The sequence below is a fragment of the Pipra filicauda genome, unplaced genomic scaffold (assembly GCF_003945595.2).
Source record: "Pipra filicauda isolate LSUMZ 115617 unplaced genomic scaffold, ASM394559v2 scaffold134_size1991817_pilon, whole genome shotgun sequence".
Taxonomy (NCBI): Eukaryota; Metazoa; Chordata; class Aves; order Passeriformes; family Pipridae; genus Pipra; species Pipra filicauda.
This window is the reverse complement of record NW_024103818.1, coordinates 209842-235744: the sequence shown is the minus strand read 5'-3', so window position 1 is coordinate 235744 and position 25903 is coordinate 209842. Positions and strand designations below refer to the sequence as shown.

General features: G+C 37.3%; 1 protein-coding gene across 1 annotated transcript in view; it reads right to left on the bottom strand.

Annotated features, from left to right (window-relative positions):
• The window catches only part of STXBP6 (syntaxin binding protein 6), a 106995-nt gene that overhangs the window by 43492 nt on the left and 37600 nt on the right, over positions 1-25903 (bottom strand). The window lies entirely within an intron of this gene.

The window sequence follows — 25903 nt, the reverse complement described above, 5'->3', positions numbered from 1 at the left end:
AGCTTGGCTTGTAATGGAACTACTTTTCAGGTTAACAGATGCTTGCCAAAGCCTTCTAAACACTGTGATCCTGTGATCCTACCAAAATGGATACAGAGCAGAGAAGGAAAACTAACACACCTAAAGGCTGTGAAAGAATTTTTGACACATTAAGCCAAACATTAAGAAGCCAGACCTAAAGGTACAGCTGAAATGTGATATGAAGACAAAAGAGAAAATAGATTTCAATTTGGAAACATTTTACAGTTTCATTTTGTGTTCCAGGTCAATACTGAAGTGTTATTTAACAAGACTGTGTAGGCTGAACTAATTTTGCCCATCTGGAAATGCCAACAATAGAAGCTACTACAGATGTACATTCCAATTTCACTCTACCAAGCACCAATTATCAAGTCACAAAGCTCCCAATGAACAAAAGACAAAACCCAAAAATCATTAAAATATAGGGCCCCCCAAAAGCAAATATCTCATTGATACCTTAAGTTAAACAGAAATCCAAAGAACCAATTAAAAAAAGTGAAGTCAGAACTTCCAAAAGTTATGTTTATACTATATATCAGTGATGACTGTTCAATTTACAATAAATTCAGTAGCACCCAAATGCTTTATCCTGCATTTCTTTAACTGCCAAAGACAATTTTGGTATTGGCTAGCAGATTTTACTGATATGTCATTTTTTCTGAAAGATTAAAACCAGTGACATTGTCCCTTTTCCAACATGATGCAATTGTGAAAGTCCTTCTCCTCCTTTACAGGGCAAAAAATTAGCCACTATTTTCAACATTTCCAATAAACAGACTAAAATGCAAGACCTTGGTTTATTTAGAGGTTGGCAGATGGAATTAGGAGATAATTAGTGAAGTGTACACCTCAAGAGCTACATAAGAAGACATCAGCATTCATGTTGTATGAACTGACTTGGCCTTTGGAAGGGTCATTAATCATCTCTACACAGGGCCAACTAAGCTGATGACTCAGGTCCCCTCAGTTAAGTTCCTCTATCTCATCTGATGTTTTATGTATATAGTAGAGCATTTGTTTGATTTTTCTGTCCTCTAATACACAATATTAAAATAATCTATTATTCTAAGCCTCATTGCTTCCAAATTTGCTGTTAATAGCTTCTTCCTACTGCACAGTTTACAGCCAAGAATCACCATGAGCATTGGCTTGTCTGCTGCCTAGTCTGAGGGCTATCCTGTAATTATCCTGTCAGAGTCCTCCATAAATACTCATTGACAAAACCAGTTAAATGGTGCAGCAAACAAGAAAATCTGTTACACTTACAATAAATTGCTTAGTTTAATGTATCAATGTGCTTCTCAAGAGCTTGAAACTATACTAAAATTTGTTTTTTAAGACATGATCAGAATAGTCTTGAACTTGAACTACAGTAGTGGCAATAATAACTCCATAGCTTTTTCAGTTTCCTTAAATCTTTACCCTTTGCGAAATAAAATTCTTTCAAAGCTTGCCAAAAGTCTTCAACATATTAAACCCTTATAGCAGTAGCTACAGAGACCAGTAGTTAGCCATGTTCTCCTCAAAAGACAACAGCTGGCCTTTTCAAAATATACAAGTCCAATATAACATTATTTTATAAAAATTATAATAAAAACACAGTTGCATTTCTTAAATTATTAACAGCTGCAGACAAACAAAAAAAAGTAGGACTGAGTCCTGAGTGATACTTTTGCAAAGGAAATCAGTATCACTGCAACACATGCACTTGTATTTAAGCTTAGGAAATTCAAAAAGTAAATTCTGAACACTGATCACAAGTTACAACAAAGCACTTCCCCTAAGATATTCCCTGAACTATTTCTGTTTATGCTACAAAAATTTAGGATATATCTTAGAAGATACTTAAAGATTTTACTACATCCTCTTTGTTGTGAATCTCTATACTTGAGAAATACGCGCAAGCGTACAAATGTATAAAGTTAATTATTCTTTGTTCCAGACTTTTAGATTCTTCCAGTAGTCTAAAAATAGTCTTTAATGACACTGCTGTAAAGTAAATTGTCACTACTTTCTTCACCTCCTATTAGTAATACTATATATTTTCACTGCAGGAGAGCAACAACAAAAGTTCAGCCAAAGTAAGAAGAGAAGCAACTACATTGTCACCAGTGATTACAGCTGGTGTTTTCTTTGATTTACTAAGAATCCTTATATTTAAAAAAAAATAAAATTCCAGGAGAACACTGTAACAGGACAGTTAGTAAATATAAGCATTACAACCAGTGTATTTCTAGTTTTTAATGCCTAAATGCCGCTTGAAGAGTTGAACCAGGACTTATTTCAGAGAATCACTACTTCATGTGAAAGCCAAAGAATGGCTATTTCTAGTAAACAGATTTTTGACTATTCTTTTTTCCCCCCTTACCACAACCATTTCTATTTAGATGGGTTTGGGGGGTTTTTGCATTTTTAACCAGGATACATATTTTTGAAATTATGCAAAATGCATCTCTTATCTCCTTGAAACACATCATCTTGTGTATTCTCAGTATAACACTGTTTTATGTTTTTTCTGAATATTGAGAATTTAAAACTTAATCATGCGTGCTTTCTTTCCCCCCTGCCCCCTCTCCCCCCACACAGTTAAAGAACTTATTAGGATTGCATAGCCACAATCATCTACACAAAAAAATCCTCCTTGACTGAACTAATGTTCTTGTATAATACTTTTTTTTCATGCAGACACAATTTTACAGACTCAAGAGTGATTCTTCTAGCTTCTAGCTCAGAAGCTAGCTATACTGGTGAATCTTTTGTGAACAATTCCTTATTGGTACCACAGCAACAAATCCATATAACTCCACTCAAAACCTTCAAGTTTAGTAGCAAAACCAGAAATAGTAAGTCTCTCTCATTTCAAATCAAAGGTTATTTACTTTACTGGGCTCAGCTCTACACAGTTTCAGGAAGTGGGGCTGGGAGATTCAGGACTGCTGCCCATATATCACTATTTCTTGAGGCTTAACTGAACTGCACATTTCTATTACATGCCACTACTCTCTGCATAGTTCAGACCTGTAACACTTCACTTTCCTATCAGAGCACTTCGACAGGGGTATGACAATCTTTTTAAGTCAAGATAAAAGGAGAACAGACAAGGAGCTTTGTCACAATCTATTCTCCCTTAATGGTTCTCTTCCACACCATTTCACAGCCAGCCACATCCAGGTATCAAGAGACAATTGGATCAGAGCTTCACCTCTCTGCCTAATGTTTCAGGAGAAAAAGAACTCCAAGCCACTGTCTTATACACATGGCCTAAAGCTAATAGGTTTTGTTTTTTTGTATAAATTGAGGTCCACTTCAGCCATGCAGGGTCAAACTCTGCCCTGCTTCAATAATAAATAACTGATTTGTTCAGACTGAAAGAAATCACTAAATTGCATTAAGACCTGGTTTTATAATTAGGGTTTACATTTTGCAGCTGGTTCTCCAGTGCTAGGAATCAATTTTTGTACAAAAATGCTCTAACAATCAACCACTTTAATGTTTTGTTTCTTTCAGAGAAGCACACATTTTAGGGAGATAAAGGTAATTCAAAACAAGTCAAATGTGGTACATCTATATCTGGCTTCTATCTCTGTCCTCTACCCACCAAGAAAGTAGTGTACTTCCATACCTTTTTCTTCTAGAAAACTCAGTATTTATTGAATTCCTTTGAAATTAAAAAAAGTTAAACAGAATTGTTGCTAAAGAATTTCCATTACAGAGGGGAAAAAAATTAACTATTTTTCTACAGAAGCAGTAAAAAAAAAATCTCCCAATTCAGTCCCTGAAAGACAAACCCTACTGAATAAACCTTTGTTTTGCATAATAGAACCTTGATGAGTAAATAAAATAAAATTTCAGATTAGAGTTATAAGCTGGAAACAAAAGCAAAATATAAAAAGTGTTTGAAACCAAAATGCAAAAATCTAAGTGCTTAAAAAAAACCACATTGGGTTTGCTTCACACTATAAAGATCTGCTTTCACAACTTCAAAGAATTTACAATAACAGCATATTGTCAACAGCTATGATAATTTCTTCGCTCTGACCGTGCCTCCCCCTCAAAGCTGGAAAATCAGTTGGAAATTTCCATTTCCCAAGCCTTTGTAAAAAGTAAAAATGGAAAAAAGTAGCAAGAAAGATATCACATTATGTAAGTTGCTTTGGATTGAAATTTAAGAGAAATTTCCTAGAAACACAAGTTTAAAGAAGTTACCAGTATTCAATAGCTTAACTATGTGAGTACAAATTAATAGTAGCAGTTAGGCACAGCACCTGAAAGGGAGAGGGAGGGGGAAGGAAGAAAAAAAATCCACCACCCAACCTTACAGTCTAATTCTTCTAATGAGAAACCTTGCATTGTTTCATAGGGTTGGACTCGATGATCTCGGAGGTCCCTTCCAACCCAGCTGATTCTATGATTCTATTCTATGATTCTATGATAGTTGTCCATTTCCATTACCTTTTCCATCTAGTAGTTATTCCCAGTTAGTGATCTGTTGCAAACACAGCCATTTCAGTTTTTGCTTGCTCAGAACAGCATTCTGCTGCTAGGTAAGATGCTCTACTTAAACTAAAATTATTTGGCTTCACCCCAAAATACATAAAGAAAAGATCAAGATAGAATCACTCGCTTTAAGGAGTTTAATTCCCTGTTCCATCTTTTCACATGATCATTTGAGAAATCAAAAGAGTTAATGTTAAAATTACGCTTAAAAACCATTACAGCATTCCTATTTTGAGTTCTCCCCTACCTGGCACTTTTTCTATCACTTGCTTTTCAAGAAGCAACAACTTGTCTTTCAAAGCTTAAGTCTCTGTTCATGACACAATAAATGGGATACTGGGAACCACTGAAACACAGTAATTAGTACCTATCCTTTGATCTGCCTAACTACTGCAAGAGCTATTCATAACGTTTTCTGCAAAATCTCCCACGGCACCAGCGACAGACACTCACTGAACTCTTCTGTCCTTTTCCCAAGCTTGAGAATACCAGAATGGTTTGCTTTTACACGAACGAAAATCTTAAATCCACAAGATTACCTAGCAACCTAAAAAAGTTTTTGTCTGCTAGAGAGAGCTATGTACAAGCAGTACATTGCTGCATCAGCTGGTTTAACAGTTCTTAAGCAAGCACATCTGCATTCCAGTTCTTGGTTTCCACAGCTGTAAAGAATACTGTATTTGAAACTAAAAGAAATGAGCACTACCCTAGAAAATTTAGATGGCATAGGGGCAGGTATTCAAGTACTTAATTATTTGGCACTGCTAGAAGTGCAGGGGTGTGTCCCTATTAGCATGTCAGGACAGAAAATGATGGTAATGAGGCCTTCAAAAGGCTCTTTAGAAGTCAATTTAGTCTTGTCAGAGATTTACTGAATGTGGTATAATTGCAAAGACTGCCAACACAAGAGGTTGAATGTGATCCAGAATAGCTGTAGAATCTACAATATCAGGGAAAGAAAGTAAAGGCATGCGAATTGAAAGGATGCAAGGACTAAAATTACAGGGGAAGGGAGCAGAGCAGCCGTATCTCATTCAAAGGTTTTTATCTTAATGTCTTGCTCTCCATAGTCAAACTCAACAGCATTATGCAGAAAAAGTACAGTACTGGTGAACAGACTGCTTAAAGAAGCATCTCAATAGCTTAAAAATGCTCAAAGATTACTGTACAGTACCATGGGAATAGGAAGGTCTCTCGATTTTAATTATACTTTAAAGGGACATCGACTTCAGTTGTATTTTCTGTGCCGAGTCAGACCAGATCATTCCCAGATTAGCAGGTATTAAATATGATCAGCAAGACTGCAGGAAAATAACTAAGATCAGATAACTTTAAAGCAAATAATTAAACCACATCAATTTATCTTAAAGAGAGCTGAAAGGCATCATAAGCCAAGTGATGTTTCACAGCTACAACACCCACACACATCAGGCATTTAAGAAGTTATTTTAAAAAGGGGCAGAAACATTTCCACCCTTCTGTGTTGGTCAAATTATCCAGACATTTTTAAAATTTCATTTCAAAAAGACCTTGCAGAAAGGTCATCTGTGTACCTTTCTACATGGGAACACACACACATTAGCATCATACTTCCATAAAAACCCAGGAAAAAGGATGCTATCTGATGCAATACTTCTGCTTTAGAAGGAAGCAGTCCTTCACTTATATCCAACCACAGTATACCCACAAGGATTAGAACATGACAAGAAAAATAATTCCATACATTCTCCCCAACTCACCTAATGTTGTCAATCAGAATCAACACTTCTACTGAGAAAGATGGATATATTATACAACTGTTTTTGCAATAAATAAAATATTTTGTTAATTGCAATAAACATAAAAATGAAGATCTGGGACTATCTACAATGCTGAAAAGTAACAAGTCTTCAATAAATGGTAAATAAAAACCAGTAGTCTGAGGAAATAAATCGCATATTTCACATAAATCTAGTAGGAATAAATGCCTGAAGTCAGACACCATCTTTACAATGGGCTAGCCATCTTTGAGGCTTGGGAGACTGAGCCAGAACAGTTATTTGGGTTGTGAACTGCAATTCTGTTGCTGAGAATGTTGTACTGCTTGCTAACATCTGCTTCATGTCATGGCTAGGCTTCACGAACGAATATTTGGGAAAGGCTCTACCCACGTTTGCTACAAGCACGCTGGTGGCTAAAAAGGCCAATACGAGATAGACAAGTCCGGTTGCAAAAGGCACAGCAGAAAGACTCCTTAGGTGGTATCGGCAAGGCACGATTCTTTCTGCGTTGTCTTTTCTCCTCGAGAGTGATCCTGCGTGCGTTCTCAAAGGAAGCAGCAGCGTTATAGATGGTGTGTCTCCAGGCCTCCCAATTGGAGGCCAGAGTAGACCAGTTATGTTGATCAATATGGCCAAGGCTGAGATGTTGTTTCAGGGAGTCTTTGTATCTCCTCTTCGGGGCTCCTCTCTTGCGGCAGCCGGTGGTAAGTTCACCATAAAGCACAATCTTAGGGAGACGTGTCTTGCCCAACGCAGGACATGGCCTCAATACTCGTAAGTGGTGCCTGTTCTAGAACAGACGTATTAGTCACATAATCTGCCCAGTGGATGTTTAGGATTGTACAGAGAGAGCGTTGATGGAAGCATTCTAAGAGTTGCAGGTGGTGGCAGTAAATGCTCCATATAATGGGAGTCGTGTCACTTCTGCATGTATATCTTAGTATATATAACCAATTCATCAAGGGGAGTCTATGCAAATTACTGCTCCAGTATTTGTGTAATACCAGTAGCTGGTGCTTAGGAAAACCCTTGCATATTACCTCAGCCTTGTGAATTTCACTTTGTTCCTGTTTTGATTATTTACACACGATATTTTTATTTTATTTTTAATAAATGCCTAACTTGCTTATGAAGACCTCATTTGGTGTCCATAAGCTTAAATACAGTTATGCACAAATGCATGGAATCTTTGTTCAGGATTTGTACAAGCACCAAACCAGAATGACTGCAGAGAGAGCAGAGAGCACAGGTAGAAGTTTGGTACCTCTATGGCATAAATCAGGTACCACTGTCAGCAGCCTCCTTCCATTGCCTTGGCTTTCATTATTTCCCATGCTGTGGCTTTCACAGCCAGATTGCAAAGTGAGCAGGATGAAAAAGAACACAGGAACAGAAAAATATTTTCCAGTTGAATCAGTTCCTGACCTAGGTCAGTAATACGGTCATTGGAGTGCCAATGGAGAGGGAGAGAATGGCAACTCCCTAAACAGCCACCAAAACAATAAAAGTAAAGATTTATGCTGAAGGACTTGCAGACTCCTTTCAGACTCCTTTCAGACCTGTGTTACTTATTTTTATTTTGTGCGGGCTTTGTTTCTGCTTTGTTTTGTTTGCTTTTTCATTCCAACACATCCCACAGTACATTACTGAACTAGTTTCTCATCTTTCATGACTTGGACTGTGTCAGTCTCTCATTACACTAGATAAGAGCTGATTAAATATCAGTTAAATCTCAATTTGGTGGGCAGGCTTTCTTTTAATCTTATGTTTTGTAAATTCTGGTTCAAGGTATGGTCTACCTGTTGATTTAATGCTTGTTTCAAACTATTTCAAGAAAGAAAAAGTTAAAACAACCAAAACTCAGCAGCTTGAGAAAGAAGCCATGAAGTTGTCAAAAGCTAGACCACAGTAAGTCACATGAAAAAAAAGAGACTGTACTGACTAGTTTAAAACAGGTTTTGACCTGTGTTTACTATTATACTTTTCAAGATAGTATGTATGATTTGAATTCTATCCTGTGGCATTTAATTAATTTAAATATTTTACCCAATGACTTTATCTGAAATCATAACAGCTTAATATATGAGATTAAAAAAGGGGCCTCTTTCTTTCAGCAAATACGTAAGTTTGAGCTATCACCAAGTAACTCAATTTCTTCATTTTTACAAATGCAGTTGCAGAGTAACCCTTATTGCCCTATCCACTTTCCAATTCACCAAACAATGTAACAACAATGTGCTATCATAAAAATAAATAGCATGTGATTTTTGTTCACATGTAACATCTAATCTATCTTTTACTGCGAGGTTAGTCAGAAACTGCTCTCCTTAACGAAAACACTGATAACAGAGCACTAAAGTACACCTTCCAATGGCAGCACTGCCAGTTAGGACTTGGTTATAACCGTACAAAAAATGACAAAATGAAATAAATAATTAAAAGCTTATAACCATCAGAACAATAAACACCACTGGACAGATTACTAAACTCATCCAATGTACCTATATTAATACCATGGCAACTTCTCTGGGTCATTACTAGGGATAGTGCTGGAATAGGATAGGAATGGTAACACATGGTGTTACGAAGCTGCTTTAGAGACTGTATTTCATATATGCCTAAGGGGGATCCATTAGATGCATTTGATTACAAATTGGGGTAAGAAGATAGGAAGCTCAAATCTGGAAAATCAAATCAAAACACAATAATCCCTCCTGATTCTCACTTAGGTCACTTAAAATGGTTTGGATTGGAAGAGACCATAAATATCATCTAGTTTCATCCCCCTCTGCCACAGGCAGGCTAGACCAGGTTGCTCAAAGCCCCATCCAATCTGGTCTTGACCACTTCCAGGGATGGGGCATCCACAATTTCTCTGGGTTTCTAAATCCTAACACACAATATATGAGTATACTTTTAAAAAATTCTACCTAAGTATCTGTCATCTATTGCAGATCAATTATTTTAACATAATCAAACAAGACTATTATTTCAGCATTTTCTTTATAAACCAAGTCAGACTCCAGAAAGCTGAAAATAAAACAAATCTGAGAAACAGACCTGACCTATGTTAAGGTTTCCTCAGATACATCCTCCTCTTTTTCCACCTGGAAGTCTTTCCTAAACGTAAGATGAGAACATTTTAACATTTGCAGGTTTCCCTGCACAGTTTGTTGCTCTGGTAAGACTGTGAGTCTGAGCAATATACCAGGATCCTGAGAAAACACCTGTACGCTGTGTGCAGTGGTTGTGCACTTGCAGGTCATTTAACACACTTCAGGATCTGCAATGTGTGTCTTTCCTACATATTTGTCTGGAAATTCCATGCATAAACATAGGAATTCTGCTTAAGAATGCCTGGAGTCCTCTTCAAAACCACAAAAATCTCACTCAAATAGTCCTTCAGAGTATTTGATACTCTGAAGATAAAGACCTATCAGAATTGCATATACTCTCAATGGAGCAAACAGACATGGATTCAAAAGCCCATGGCCTGGAATAACATTAGCTATTTCAAGTATCTGGAGTAGATACATACTGATACTTGGCTGAGTTACTCTCCACCCCTGCTTGTAGCTGTTCAAGGAAAAATCAACTATCTTAACATCTACTTAAAGTTCCTGTAATTCCTTAGCCTTCCACATACATAGTTCAGACCAATTTTTGTGTTGAACAAGTCTAAGAATGGGTTATATCTTGAGATATTAGAAAATCTACAGTATTATAGGCAGTGTTGTGCCGGGGGGTAGCTTTTCTGTTTATAAGATTTTCCATGAAAAAGCAAGAAATCCTAATATCCAGTATTGAAGATAATAAGGTTTTTTAATAGATCATTTTCAAATCAGAATTTCATACGGTACCTACCACCATTGTTCTCAGACTAGTCACTTTAAGTCTTTTTTTTGCCAATATAGTATGCAATCGGACACGTCTATCTCGTATTGGCCTCATTAGCCACCAGCATGCCTGTAACAAATATGGATAGAGCCTTCCTAAATCTTTGTTCGCGAAGCCTAGCCATGGGTGAGTGATGAGTATACTAATCAGTTAGCTTTAACAGGAATCCCAGATTTCTACTAATTCATTCTTTCATTGTATGAGATCAGCCTTACATTTAATTTTAGAGACTATACAGCAAATTCATAGTGAATTCGTGATGTCTTAGTGATGATGAACTTTAAATCTGAACATAGGATAATTCACAAGGCTACACAAATTGCAGCTGTACATCCCCAGACCGCAATAAGTTTCTCTTGTCATTGTTATTAAACCTATTTGTAATTATCCTTTTATAAAGAACACATAATGAAAAGAATTTAATAACACAAGAAGTAGCTGCATCTTGAAAGCTTACACTAATGTTACCAGCAGAGATCCTATGGAATATGGAATACGTTTTACAGACAAGATATAGCCAAGAGCAATTATCATATAGATGACCCTGTACAGTTAAAAAATACAACAATGCATAAGAAGAAAACTTACATTTTTATTACTGCATTATGACAACGCTATTCTATAGACTGAGGTTTTACAGATTACACAGTGATCTTCTTGATGAATGATTTAATATTATGGGACCAGAGACATAAGATTTTTAAAAAGATGGAGGTTCCAGATAACAGAATTTAGGACTTGGGGTTTCGTTTTCTAATGTTTCCATATAGTCTATAACTGCAAGTAGACAGTTCTGAAAATATAGTCAAATAGGAGTCAGAATAGCAGGATCTAACAGTATAACCACCTTTCAGTTTTCAAAGGATGATTTTCCAGACAGTATGTCAAAGTACAGTCAATAAACAAGTGTTTGGGTGCAGAAGTAGTCCAGTATTCTTGGAACTAGGAATTACTGCTGGGAAAATGTAAATTTCTGTTCTCCTGGAGTCCATCAAGACATTAATATGAAAAAGAGGTCAAAGTTTCCTAGAACAAAAATACAAATGTCTTATTTATTATTCCTTTTAGCACTCCAGTGGAACATCAATAACCAAGTTCAAACACCGTCCAACAGCACAACAGACACCTAATTGACTGTGTCATAATTTTAACCATGTTCTGTACAAATGCCAACATTGTATATCAGATATAAAATAAAGTAAAACTTGGTTGAACTGGATATGGTGGCATATACCCAATTTTATATATCATCTACACTGTCTGTCAGCAGGATACACTGGTTGCAGAAAAACTATAGCTCTTTTCTCTATTTCCACCCTTCCTTGCCTGGGTTCTGCTTCCTGATACCTCACCAACTTCCTTGCACAGTGCATGCCAAACAACTAACATGCTGTATCAGGAAGAAAGCAACACTAAATTCTTTAGAAGTTATCAACTGTACATCAAGCACTTACTGGTAAAACGCAAAAGACGGGGGAAGACAACAAAATCATTTTAGAACATTCTCTGCATTTCAGAGCAACAAAACAATCCCAAAGGTGCACATGTGAAAAGGGCTGACACATGATCTCACACTGCACTTGCTTTCAAAGAACACCCAATTTTTTAGAGATGTCCACACGAATCACCTTTTACTGCTCAAATACTATGACCCCTTCCAGATTCCAGGCCTTATCAACACGGGGTTTGCATCTATTGATACACATCAGTTTAGTACATCAACCTCGTTTTACATGTGTCAGTCTGTTTGTTCAATTCATTACAGTCAACGACAAAGGGAATGCAAGCTAATTTATTACTTCTATTATTTTTTCTTTTTATACTGTATTATACTGGTGAAGAAAATCCTGCAGATCCTCATGATATTTGAAATAACCAGAAATAGTATCTTGACACCTTCCTTAATCACATTTTGAATGTTCTGCAGCCATCATCATTTCCAGTGAATGATTTTCTTTGTGATGTATATTAATTTACATTGTGACTATATTAACTTATGCCTGCTACTCTCTTAATCCAGATTCCATTTCAAAATAGTAACTATGACTACCAATAGCTAAAATACAAAATCTATGAACACGTGCCCCAGAGGTTCTGAGCCTTGCTTGTGGCTGATGATACGACACTTAAAGATGTGGCCACAGAGTAGATGCAAGCAGAGGAGTTGCACAGTTGCATCCTTGTGATGGAGGCTGCACATCATGCTGAGCACAGTTTGCACAGTCTGGCGTCAATTGTCCCCTGAGACTCCCTGTCATCTGTACCTCAAAAAGATCCTGCTTCCATTTGCTTTAAAAAACGAGACAAAGCACTAGCCAATGTTTTGGGTAATAAGAAAGCACCTTTGGAGAGGTAATCCTGCAATCGGTTACATTATGATTTGAGGGTTCTCGTAGCATACGTTTTGGTACTCACTATTAAGTCAGATAAAACTAATTTCTACACAAATTGCAGCCACATCAGTGTCAAAGAATGAACCTGAAAATTTAGACAAGAATTCTTAGTTTTATACTAAAAACACTAGAAGTGGGCAGTACTAATTACCCCTTAGTTCTTTACAGTACTAATTACCCCTTATGCAAGCTTATAGTCACTTAGTAACTTGGTGGTAACTGCCTTTGTTTCAAGAATATTGATAACTAGATTATGAAACTACTGGTTCAGTAAAAATAACATCTTAAAATAAAGGACATGCCAGTCAAGTTATTCCTATTTTAGGAAATTCTGTGTACTCTGAGTCAGATTGCTTTGACAGATAAAAGGACACAGTCATGACAGAGCTTAACAAAGTTGCATGTGCATATATTATTTTAAGTTTTGAGAATTTGTTGAATATCAATTCTATCCAACCCTTGAGATATTTGTAATATGCTCAAAATGAAAAAAAACCCCATGCTTTAATAAAACGTTTCTATAATTAGGAAAACAATTTTAATATCAGCCCATGAACTGATGAATTCCTGTTATGATTTAAACTGAATTGTCTGCTTAGGCAGCACTATAACACTCAAAGAATTTGCATCTTTTATTCTATTTTCTATGTACATACAGATGCTTGACAAACTGTGTTATTAACATGTCACACTATCAGCGATAAAGCATTCTATGAGAAAAAAATAAGGCACCATATTCCTAAATTTTTATCTGCACTCTTTTGCAAGGAATGCTGTAAGACAACTTACAACAAATAGAGGAACTAGGTCAAAGGCTAATTTTAAGACATATGAAGATGTATATGCTGAGATAAATTTGTATTCGTCTCTCCTGTGGTGTTTACTGAAGCCTCAACACATGGACAATGTAACAGAATATATTTTATATGTGTACATGATAGTATTTATGGAGAAAAAAAAAAAGAAGTGAAGAGTCTGTAAATTCTCTTTCCACTGAGATTCATATGCACAAGAGAATAAAGCTTGAACAACAGTAAAGCCAAAAAGCTCTCCTTGAGGGAAGGAGTAATATGCTTCAGCAGGTGGAAAGGAAGCCAGAGCACAGCTAGCTAGCTAGCACGCACAGAATAATACAGCTGAATCCCAAACACTTAAAAGAATGCAAAACAGTTGTTTCCAGCGCTCCATTCCCACAAACGTGTCCTAATGAGCACTCATTCTCAGCCAAAAATACAGTTCTACAAGACCGCTCTAGTAATCATTATTTCTTTGCTATTCTGTGAGCTTCTTACTTTTTCCAAATAGTTTTAAAACCAAGCTCTGTGAAAAAAAAACAAAAAACCCCCACAAACCAAAAATACCCAATTTGTCTGCCCTTCTCCTATGTGCAGAAGCTTCCTGCACAGAGTTGACAAGCAACTGCCAGGACTGCTTTAATCAAGTATCAGCTGAATGATACCTTTTGATCTCCAAACAGACAATCACTAACAAAGCATGGAGTTCACAAAACCCAAAAGAAACAAAACTTCCAACTGGACTGCAGACAAAGTGTGCAGGGAGAATAAGAAATTGGAATTATGCACTCCAAGAGATTCCTCCTGAGCCTGGAATGAAGCCAACTGATAGGATATCAAATTTTCACAGAACTGGCATAGCGGAAGCCTGGGTTTACAACTGCAGCAGGATTCTAGAAACAAAAGGAAAGGGAATGAGAAAAACAAAGCAAAACAAAAATACGGTCCAAAAGAGCAGATGAGATATTGAGAATTAAAGAGTTTGACTGCAAGATGGAAAAGTCAGACAAATGGACTCCTTAAAGAGAACAAGAAGATAAAAGGGAATGTAATAATCACATGAGGTTAACAGAGATCAGCAACATTACCAGTCTGCTTTAGGAACTGAAGAAGTTGGTATAAGTAATGGTTGACAAAGTAGGAATAGTGTTATGTTTTATTTGTTTCAAAAAAAAGAGTAGATTCTTGCATAGAGCTGGACAGCTGGAAATTGAGTTAAGCAGAAATAGCGGCAAGTGGACAATGGCTTGTTACTAGTGAATATTCACATTCAGGAAGGAAGTGCGCAAAATTAAAACAAGAATTAACTTTAAGTGAAGCAACTATGTTTAGTGACTGAAATTTCTCCAAGCAGCAATACCAATGTATGAATAATACAATTAATTAACCATAAAGAAAAAGTAAAATTTTAAAAATAGAAGTAATAAACAGAAATCTTGCCAAAGTAAAACTTCCACAAATCAGAAGATTGAAAGAAGCTGTCCACAACAGATTTGCTTTAAAATAGGAGTTACTTACAGAAAGAGGGAATTTCAAACATCTTTTTCCATCCTTTAAAGACATTTTAGATATTCAAAAATGGGAAAGCCACCACGACACCAACCTGATTCCCCAAAATCATGCAGGTGTTTTTTAAAGAGAGAAAAGAGCAAATGGAAAGAATCAATGTTTGAACAGGTCCACAGGGAAGCAGAGAGGTGAGAACAGTCTTTATGAAATCCTTCAAAAAAGTGACCAAGACTGAGCTGAAACAGCATGAAAACCTGGTTATTAATAAACACAATAGACAAAGCAGAGCTGTATAAAGTCACAAACACAAATAATTCTTAGGAGATTTTCTCCATATCACTAAACTTTGAGTCCACAGCAGTAGTACACCTCTGGTCATTCAAGTCTTTGAGACTGTGCTAGCTATCTAAATGAATGGTTAAAACTAGTCTTGACAATATTTCTACCGTTGAGGCTGCTGCTCTGAATCCTTCCAGCAGACTGCCTGAAGGACACCAGTGCCGCAGTAGACACTATATTTTTTTAATATATTATTTAACAAGTAAAGGCTGGACTAGATGATCTGTCAAGGCCCCTTCCACACTGGGTTGTTCTGTCATTCTCTGATTAGTGTAACATAAGGACTGAAACATGACTAAACAAAGGAACATTTTTGTCGTATTTAAAAGGTTGCTAGAGACTTTAATGAAATGTTATTTCTCATGACGTGGATCACAAACCTCCACAGCCATGAGAAGCTAGTGATTAAGTGCTTTAGTCCTCACGGTATCTCAGTATAGACTGAAAGTCCTATCTTGCAAAATAGCAACATCATGCTTCAATAAATCATTGGAGTCAAGAGAAGTATGTAGTTCTACCAGCTTGTGTAGCTGCAGGCGTTGATTCTTTCCACTCTGCTCTTCCCCTCCTGACCCTTCTCACTGACCAGGACAAAAGCTATTTGACCTGAGCACAAAAATGTTTTATTAGGCTATATCAGGTTCTAGCTAGAACACAAACAAACCTCACCTTTGGTTAAAAATAATACAAACTCAGATCAATCACAGAACACTTCCCTGGATGTGTTCAAGAAACAACTGGACATTACATTTAGTGCTATGGTTTAGCTGACAAGGATCTTAGGAGGTTTTTTCCAACCTAAATGATTGTGTGATTCAATACTTCAAGGTAACATATCCAAAGGTAACCTTGCTTACTTTTTTTTTAATCTCTGGGGGCTAGGAGGAAACAGGTGATGAGAGGAAAACATATTTTTAAATTTAAAACTACCAAAAAAAACAACTCTAAAAAAAAAAAAAAAAAAAAAAAAAAAAAAAGAATTTATTTGGGAGTCCAGATGAACAAAACATTAATACTTCATGGTTTTATCAGTCAATACACACAGTAGTTTTCAGTTTAGAATCTTTCTAATGTCACTGAACAAACCCTCAGTGTTTCCAGTTCCTAACAAACTTCAAAGGATCTCTTCAAGTCCTTTCCAATTTTACGTTCTTTTGCTTCCCAAATACCTTTTATTATGGACTGAACACTGGGCAAACAACCAGCACTCCCTCAGACGGTACAACTGAAGGACGGTTTGCGTATATTGGTATGCTAAACTTACGTGGGCTAAACCTAAGAAAACTATTCTTAAAAGAAACCATGATATGTGAGTACAAAAGAGAAGCAGACAAAAATCATTCCCGAACCTTTCGAAGAGTTCTCTACCTAGCTGTTTTTCCTTTTTAAGTAAATTCAACAAATTTCAGCTACCTAAAATCTTCTCAGTATTTTAGACAACTTTAGATATTCCCAGACACTTGAATAGTCAAGTTTTCTTTAGGGATCTGTCATTAATGTGAGTGAACAAATATAATAACTGGAGGTTGAAAGCTTTTGTTTATTTCAGTTTCCAATTTTCATCTCACTCAGAAAAAGCATACTTTGTGTAAATGCTTTAAATACGTTTTGTAAACACTTCTCTTGCTACAAGTAAGAGGATATTCTTTTAAGAGTTCTGTTCCCTTCCAAGTCATTGATCGAGTCACAGAAAACCACTCTTGCCGTTACTACTGTGTTCCACAGAGTGACACAAGACAGAGATTTAGGAAAACTAACACAGCAGGAGCTGATATCATATTTATCCATGAAAAGCATTTACTAGTTATTTCATCCAGCAAGAAGTTTATGTTGCAGCTTCCCTTCCAGCTGAGCCTGTCCTCTGCGGACACATCTAAGGAGACAATATGAAAGGACAACTAGATGCTTAATTTTCCAATAACTATTTAAATTAGGGGCTAAAACTACTTAAGGAATTTCACTGCCTGAAGAATATGTTCCACAGTATTATAAAGTTATCTCAGACCCAGCCCCTAAAAATTTCACCCAAATGAAGTTTTCCTCAAAACACTAATACTGGAGAATTTGTGTGGTTTTAACTTGGTCATTCCCTGTGGCTACTGAAAGTTACTGTGTGCTGCTGAGCTCTAATGAACAGAAGAGCAGCTGACAGGGTGTGTCAGACTTTCTCTATGAAGTTGTTCCAACTAAACAGTTACTAGAGATTGTTTTAACTTGGACAAACTTGTAGGCTCCTCCCTGATACAAGGCCAACAAAACTTTGCATAGTTTATATTCTCTCAGCCTCCCCACCCTTCATATGTTGTTTTTTCCTTCTTGTTAGGATATGCATATCAGAGCACAAAACCAAAGTTACGTAAAAATCTCAACGCAAATAGACTGGAGGAAAAACAATGCCTGCTGTAAATGCAGAGCAATTGTTTGCTGAAGCACATATACATGCCTACATGACACCATGAGCTTGTTTTTATTGCTACAGTCTGAAATATTCAGATATTATAGCAGTGAAGGAAGATTGGACAGAATTAGTTCATGAATTAATTCCCTCCCTACTGTGTTTTATAGGTGTGTCTTGCTACTTAATTGGTGTCTGAGCTCCTGGGGCAGCAGTATGGATAAACTGGGGGATACAGGCAAAACACACTAGAAAAATCAAGCATCAGTTCTGACATGTTCTTTTCCTATTTAATTTGCTTTAAAAGGATTATTTACAGATTGAAGTCCCAAACAGAAAATATTTAGAGATCAGGACTGTATTATTCATCTTTTTCTTTATCAAGGCAACAATAAAACCTACCTAATGATACACAAGCTTGATGTAGCATTCTAATCGGTTTAGCAATTCCTTTGTTAAGTACGTATGTGCTGCTGTACACTGGAAATTATTTGATAGTACGGTCTTTAATGGTTAGATGTATGGTGAAAACTTACGGGATTTGACTCACACAGCTTGGAGTACTATAAAAGGATAAGATTTTAATCTGATGTTTACCTACTAAAAGAGTTCGTAATACAGTAAGTACTGGTCAGAGAGAAAGAGAACTTCTGATTTTCTTCACAAGACAATATTACTTCTAAGAGCAGATCTAAACAGCAATCGACAGAAATACTTTCTGAAATACAATAGCAAGGGAACAATCCAGAAGTCTTCTGCCCAGTATGATTCAAGTTCAACAATCCATACTGCAGTGAGTCAGGGTATTTTGCATACTACACTCCAGCATCATGAAAACTAAGAAAACTGTTCAAAATGAATCCTACCTCAGAGCAAAACACACTGGTTTTAACTGTTATGGTACTACAAGAATAGCTTCTGCCAAAGTTAGCAATTAGGGGATACTCACACAGGTCTTACATGCATGGTTGCTGTACTTCAACTTGAAGGGAAGAGCTATCGTGCAAATTTGTTACATACAGCCCTACTTCTAGCTCTGCATTTTTATCACAAACAAGATAGCAACCACCCTGCCAAAAGCCTCACTTGGACAAAGAATGAACGAACCATTTCCAAAGACACCATGACATTCAAACACTTCAACCTGGCATTAAACTTGATGCAAGCATCTGCCATATTTTGGGCAAAATGTGGCACTGAAATACACCGTACTCACTGATGTAAGGTACTGCCAGCTCTTGAGGAACACAAACCTACCCAGCACAAGTAATTACAAATTGAGAAAGCTCTCCACAGCCCCCATCCTCTTCTGTACATGAAGGGTGGAAAGGGAGTCTTCAACATAACTACTTATATTATAACAACAAATAATAACCTCATCAAGCTTCCTTTATGATGAATGGGGCAACAAACAGCTCCCAACGTACAGCTTTGCAATCAACTTGTTCATGCATAAAAACTTACTGCATCAAAACAGGCTTTGTATTTATAAATATTAAACCTATTCCTCTTAACTACTGCAAATTTACATCTGACTAAATAAACAGATCTGATACCTCACTTTTCCCATCAAGTTTTCTATGGTTTTGTTTTGCTCACATTTTTTTCCTTTCTAATTTTTCCAAGATGATCTTCTTTGAGATTTCTGAAATTTTTCCAAGGAGTTCATATGTGCTTGAAGTGCAGGGAAAAGCAATTCCAAAAGATCAAGTCTGAATAAAACTGAAGACAACATTAATAACAAAAGTTTTTTGGATTGACACATCATTTTAAAAAAACTGAAAGTGATCACAAAGTCACAGAATCATTTAGGTTGGAAAAGACCCGAGATCATTGAGTCCAGCCTTTGACCAAACACCACCTTGTCAACTAGACCATAGCAGTGAGCACCACGTCCAGTTGTTTCTTGAACACCTCCAGGGATGGTGACTCCACCACCTCCCTGGGCAGCCCATTCCAATGTTTAACAACCCCTTCCGTGAAGAAATTCCTCCTGATGTCCAGCCTGAAGATCCCCTGGCACAGCTATGTCCTCTTGTCCTGTCACTAGTCGCCTGGGAAAAGAGGCCAATATCCGCCTTGTTACAACCTCCTTTCAGGTAGTTGTAGAGAGCAATAACACCACTCCTGAGCCTCCTCCTCTCCAGGCTAAACAGCCCCAGCTCCCTCAGGTACTCCTCACAGGACTTACTCTCTAGACTCTTCACCAACTTTGTTGACCTTTTCTGGACACATTCCAGCACCTCCATGTCTTTCTTGTAGTGAGGGGTCCAGAACTAGAAGCAGGACTCACGGTGTGGCCTCACCAGTGCTGAGTACAGGGGGACTATCACTTCCCTGGTCCTGCTGGCCACACTATTGCTGATACAAGCCAGGATGCTATTGGCTTTTTTGGCGACCTGGGCACACTGCTGGCTCGTGTTTAGCCAGGTGTCAATCAGCACCTCCAGATCCTTTCCTGCTGGGCAATTTTCCAGCCACTCTTCCTCCAGCCTGTAGCAGAGCATGCGGTTGTTGTAACCCAAGTGTAGGACTCAGCACTTGGCCTGGTTGAACCTCATACCATTGGTCTCAGCCAGTTGATCCAGCCTGTCCAGGTACCTCTGCAGAGCCTTCCTACCCTCCAGCAAATCCGTACTACCGTCCAACTTAGTGCTGCCTGTGAACTTACTGAGGGTGAACTTGATCTCTTCATTCAAAACATAAATAAAGATATTACTCAGGACTGGATCCAATACTGAGCCCCAGGGAACACCATTGATGCACAATAAACTATTAAGCTTTATCAATCTGCTACAATTTTAATTTAAAGAAAAAAAAAGAGCTGAACAACAGACACATAACTGCACACCTTCAGTTTGCAATTCAGACACTATTTCCTGCATGTAAATTCGATCAAGTACTGTATTGGGAGGATGCACAGAAGCACACACACATTCTTTCTCCACCTTAAGAAGAAGGAAAAAAGAACAAACAAAACCCAAACACACTAATCTTAGACTAAACGCTTTCAAATGTGTAATTCTGCAGCTCTGCTGTAGCAAGATGCCCTCCTAACCAAGATTCTTGTGAAAAAGGACTGGTTACATTAAGTTGGACAACTCAGTCAGGAGGAATCAGACCATCAAGACATATTAAGGGTATTATTCTGGATACAATCAATAAATGCAGCCTACCTTCCAATCCAGTTCATCACTTTCCCTATTCTACTTCAATGAATACAGAAAGATCAATAATGAAGAACAGCAGTTTAATCTGGCTTCCACCCAAAAGGCACCTGTTTTGTTTTTCAAAGACCCTTAACATGACTTCAGATTTTTAAATTCCTCCTTTAAAATGGAATTTGGCAATTATTATTATTAAGAGCAAGTGATATTTAGCCTTCTAAAACTCCTTGTGGGAACCATAGAGTTAAAATATCAGAAATATCTAACAAAGACAAAACATGTGCTGACAAAGAAAGGAAAAGAGGCCTGGTTAAGAAGTGTATTCAGTATCACAATCATGTATTCGAAATAGATGAAGGTAATTATATTTTGAAACTTTAACATGAGCACTGCACACTAAATGAGCATCCTAGCAAATTCACTGAGCTGTGATGCACCAGAGAGGCTGGTGAGATAAGCATTACCTTTGTCTGTGCTGCCAGACTTCCAAGCCGCCACATGGGATATGTCTGAGCCCAACCAGTTACATTCAGCATTACTGGAAACAATGGCTTCCACAGTATCTAGAGCCCTGGGGGGAGCAGCTAAGAGTAGATGGAAGCTATATGTGTACATTTAATATATATTTAGACACACGGAGTACTCTACATTAATGTCACCATGTTATGCAACAATTCAAAAAACATCAGTGCTCTCCTTTATCTAACTTACAGGCAGTTTAGAGCAGTGAATATAGAAGACTAGACCACCATTCAGTATATGTATTCTTCAAGGTTGATCGAATCTCTCATGTCAATCATGTCCTATTTTGAATAAATAATTAAATATCTAAGTGGGTCACAGTGAAAGTGAGTATCATGAACACTGAAGTATCATTCTCACTCCCCAATACAACATTTAAACGGAGGGAAAATACCCCCATCACCCCCTATTCCCACCCCAAAAAGTACTGAGTAATACATCAATACACCCTATGGGCAGAAAAATACAGCATTCTCCAGCAAAGTAGTTGGAAAATGAAATTTACTTTGGTTTCTCATGTCCTGAAAAGAAAACATGAGAATCCTCTGCACTATAAGCTCCTGAAAATTGGATGTTTTCTTCAAGAAAAAAATACAGAAAATAAATTGGGAGATTGTCACTTCATTATAGTAGCAAAACTCAAATAGAAAATAAGAACACACTAGGAGAAAACTGAATTCTTTTGATATCAAGTTCCTTCTCACTACTTTCCAATTTTCGGTTCAGCCACCAAGCTGAAAACTCAATTGCACTTAACCTGTCCTTGAACTCACCGTGAAATTATGGCCAATTTCGGGCAGCCACATCAAGTGACCTTAAAAGGAGCAAGAGATACAGGTCATTCCTGGGTAACATTCTATTCCATGAACAGGCAGTATAGGAGGAACAATAAATTCGTAATTGGAAAAACAACTTCATGGCACCATGGACTACAGCCAAAAAAAGTCAAGAGTACAAAAGCTCATGTTGGAAGTGTAAGTGATGTGGTTAGATAACAGCTGTAAGTGCACAAATGAGGATATTCACAGAACTATTTGAGCTCATAAACCAAGTCTCTGTCTCTCCATAGAAACAGAAGTGAAAAAAAATAATCAAACCAAATCCCAAAAGCTTATTGTGCTAAATACAAACAGCTTTCTAAGTTATTGACTATCTTTTGAACAAATCTGCGATATAGTCAATAAAGTTAACTTTTAAAGAAGGTAAAGCCCCCAACACACTCTGCCCCTGCATGTGCATCTTATTTTTGTGTATTATTTCTTATGATTTCTTTGCATTTCCTTTTGGCTTTACTGCCACCATTCTTGACAGATTGTACTTCTGCATAAAAGCCATTCAAAAAAACCCTGAACTGACAATATGCTAATTTAATTTGGAGATGGTAAAGAAAGAACACTATTAAAGTCATAATAGTGGGGAAAAGATGGGAAAAGTTTCACTTCCATCTTTCAAGAACTTTAGCTTTACACTCTAATCCTAAACATTTCAGCAGAAGGATTAGAAAGACTGGTGCAATCTAGCTTAGAGTTTTATGACACACAAGAATTCAAGTTCTAAAGGAACCATCTGGTTCACTCAGTTCACTGCAACTGCAACAGATATTTAATCCTGAAAGGTCAATGCCACATCCATATATACAAACTGGAACACTTCCAATGCACTACAATATTAAAAACCTTTTTAAATAATAGAAGTTACTTAAAAAATGTAATGCTAGGGTGTCAAAGGAAATAACAAACAGAACTGTGCACAAGCAAGTAGGTCGATGGCCTATATTTCTGAAGTGACCTTTTAAGTGTTTTATACTTAACTCAGAATTCTAAATAAGGTTAAGAACTATTTTAAACAATTATGTTTCAATTATATAAGACAATGGTGACAAAATTAAAACTTAGATCTGATCCAATAACTATCACTAGGTCTGCTAGTGTGGAGGAGGTGATAAATATCCACTTTCAGCTTCAAATTTCTTGTCTTTTCTCTGTGTTAAGTCTTCTGCATTAAAAAAAAAAATCCTAGTTTTCGTTTTCTCTGTTCCGCCTACAGCCACCCCACCTCTGTTTCCCATCTGTCTACTCATTTCTTGCCGTTCTTCAACTAAATAACTCCCCAAAGATCTGTCTTGGCTCTGTTTGCCAGTTTAACTTGGCCAGCCCCACCACTACAGCAGGCTAGAAGGCTGCAGGTAACCCAGCTGCTTAGTTTCCACCAGTCTGTCAAGCAGGCTTGCTACAGCTTTGTTAACTTTATGTGTCTCCAGTTTCAGATTACAGGCTTTAGGTATACCACTTTGGAGCATTAATGAATATTTCTTTCTAAACAATTCAGTATTTAATAATGTAAAATAAAAAAATACAGTACATACTTCAAATACCAATTTTAAGGAAGAATCTGCCTTATTCTTCCATCTTGCTCTGTTTAGTATTTGATTCTTTTAATGCTTCACTATTCCATTTCTGAGGTTTAAGGGCTGCTTAGCATCTCTATCCATGCTTACAAAAATGCAAATAAACAATAATTATGATAGCATGCGTGTTTCCAACCCTGAAAGGAAAACACTGAAAGGAATTCATGCAATTTTTCAGTTACAAACCGAGCGATAAGTAAAAGTAGCTATCGCAATGACTGATGTTTTATTTTTTGTACACGCCTTGAATGAAACTACAACTAGACAAGATACTTTATATTCTCAAATATTTATATCCCTTAAGGAGCCAGTTTCTACGTGTATCCTTTCAACTGAGAAATTCAGTTCTAAAGAGTAAATTATCAAACTTCTTTTAGTAAAGGCCAAATTGAATTAGTCCAAGGAAACTATGAACACACAGATACTCCAGTCACTATGTTTACCTAATACATGGCAAACCTGGGAAAAATGGGACAAGAGTCGAAGGCTGAAAAAGGTGTTTCCATGAAAGATGTTGCAACACTCGGCATTCCAGTATGTGTTTCTTGAAATGTAAACAGAAATTCGGAGCTAGCCACCATTGTGTCTGCTTCATTGTACTGAATTGCACCAAAAAAAGGAAGGTCATCAAACATATTCTGTTATCCCAAGACAGACTGCCTGGGGCACAACTAAACTGCCATGCCCACATTAACTTACCCTAACTGAAGGGAACCTTTTTCTTCATTTGTAACATAACTTCTTGCTTCACAGCCATCAGGAATAGCAAAAAATCAGTTTATCCTTGTCTCAATTTCTTTTAAACACAGTGGCAGAAACCATTTCTCCCTAATGCTTGGTTTTGTGCCTTTGATGATTCCCAAGTAAATAACTAATTGCACTTGACCCTATTGAATTGCATCATCTTTCTAATCAGACTCTTTGGACTTCTAATACTGACATCAAACAAATATAGCCAGGCAGTCCTCTCCCTAGTCACTTTGTTGCCTACTGAAATTATCAATCATACTGTACTTTCCATAATATAATCTATAAATATACATAAAAAAACTGGTCTCAGATCCATGAAAAACCCCACTAACAGTGAGCCACGTGTGACGGTTCTTGCAATACCACTGTGAAGCTTTTCAGTGCCTGTCACATAGTAATTTTATTTAGATCTTGAATGCTTCTCCTTATCATTAGTGACAAACTCTGCTCAAGTCAGGACATCTGCTGTTTCTTCCTTACTCATAAACATGCAGAAAAACAATAGAAGAATTCGAGATCATTCAATGTCTTAAAATCCAAGATGGTTACTACACGTCAATATGGGGTGCAGGAGCTGAGGAAGGGCTAAGTTCTCCAGAATGGCAATTTAAAAAATAAAATAAAATAAAAGCACACACACACACCACCTATTGAATAGAGTTAGTCTAGAGAAAATTATAAGCACAGATGGCATCTCTAACCTTCAATCATGAACAAGGGTATCAAGCACCTGTGTATTCCAAAACTTACAGCACAAATCTAGAACATGATTTACAGGAAGACGACTTAGAAAAAAAATTGGACTGACATTTGAAAAACTGGATTTCCAAAGGAAGAAGAATTGAGTTTTGCTTCAAAAGGTTAGTGATTTGAACATTTCTTTAAGAGATGGGAGACCTAGATTCAGTTTTCTCTACAACTTGAGAGGATTGAAACCTGCAATCCCTTACATCCAACAGAGTATGCCAACCAGTAGGCTGTTCCAAGCCTACTGGGAACAGCCAGTAGGCTTGGAAGTCTAGGGACTTCCAAGTCTAGGGAACAGCCTAGTTGAATCAATTTTTAAACCCTTCCTTGAAGCTCTGTATATGGGAAGAATGGTTGAGGTCACTTGGTTTGTTCAGCCTAAAAAATAGGACACTGAGGGGAGACTTCAGCTGCGGTCCACAGCTTCCTCATGAGGAGAAGAGGGTCACGCACTGATCTCTTGTCTCTTGTGACCACTGATAGGATCTGTGGGAATGGCATGAAACTGTGTTAGGGATGGTTTAAGTTGGATATCAGGAGAAGGTTTTTTACTCAGAAGGCGTTAAAGCCCTGGAACAGGCACCCCAGGAGAACTGGTCACAGCACTAAGCCTGCCGGAGTTCAAGAAGCATTAGGAAATGCTTTCAGACAGTGCCATTTTTGGGGTTACCCTGTGCGGGGCCAGGGGTTGGATTCAATGATCCC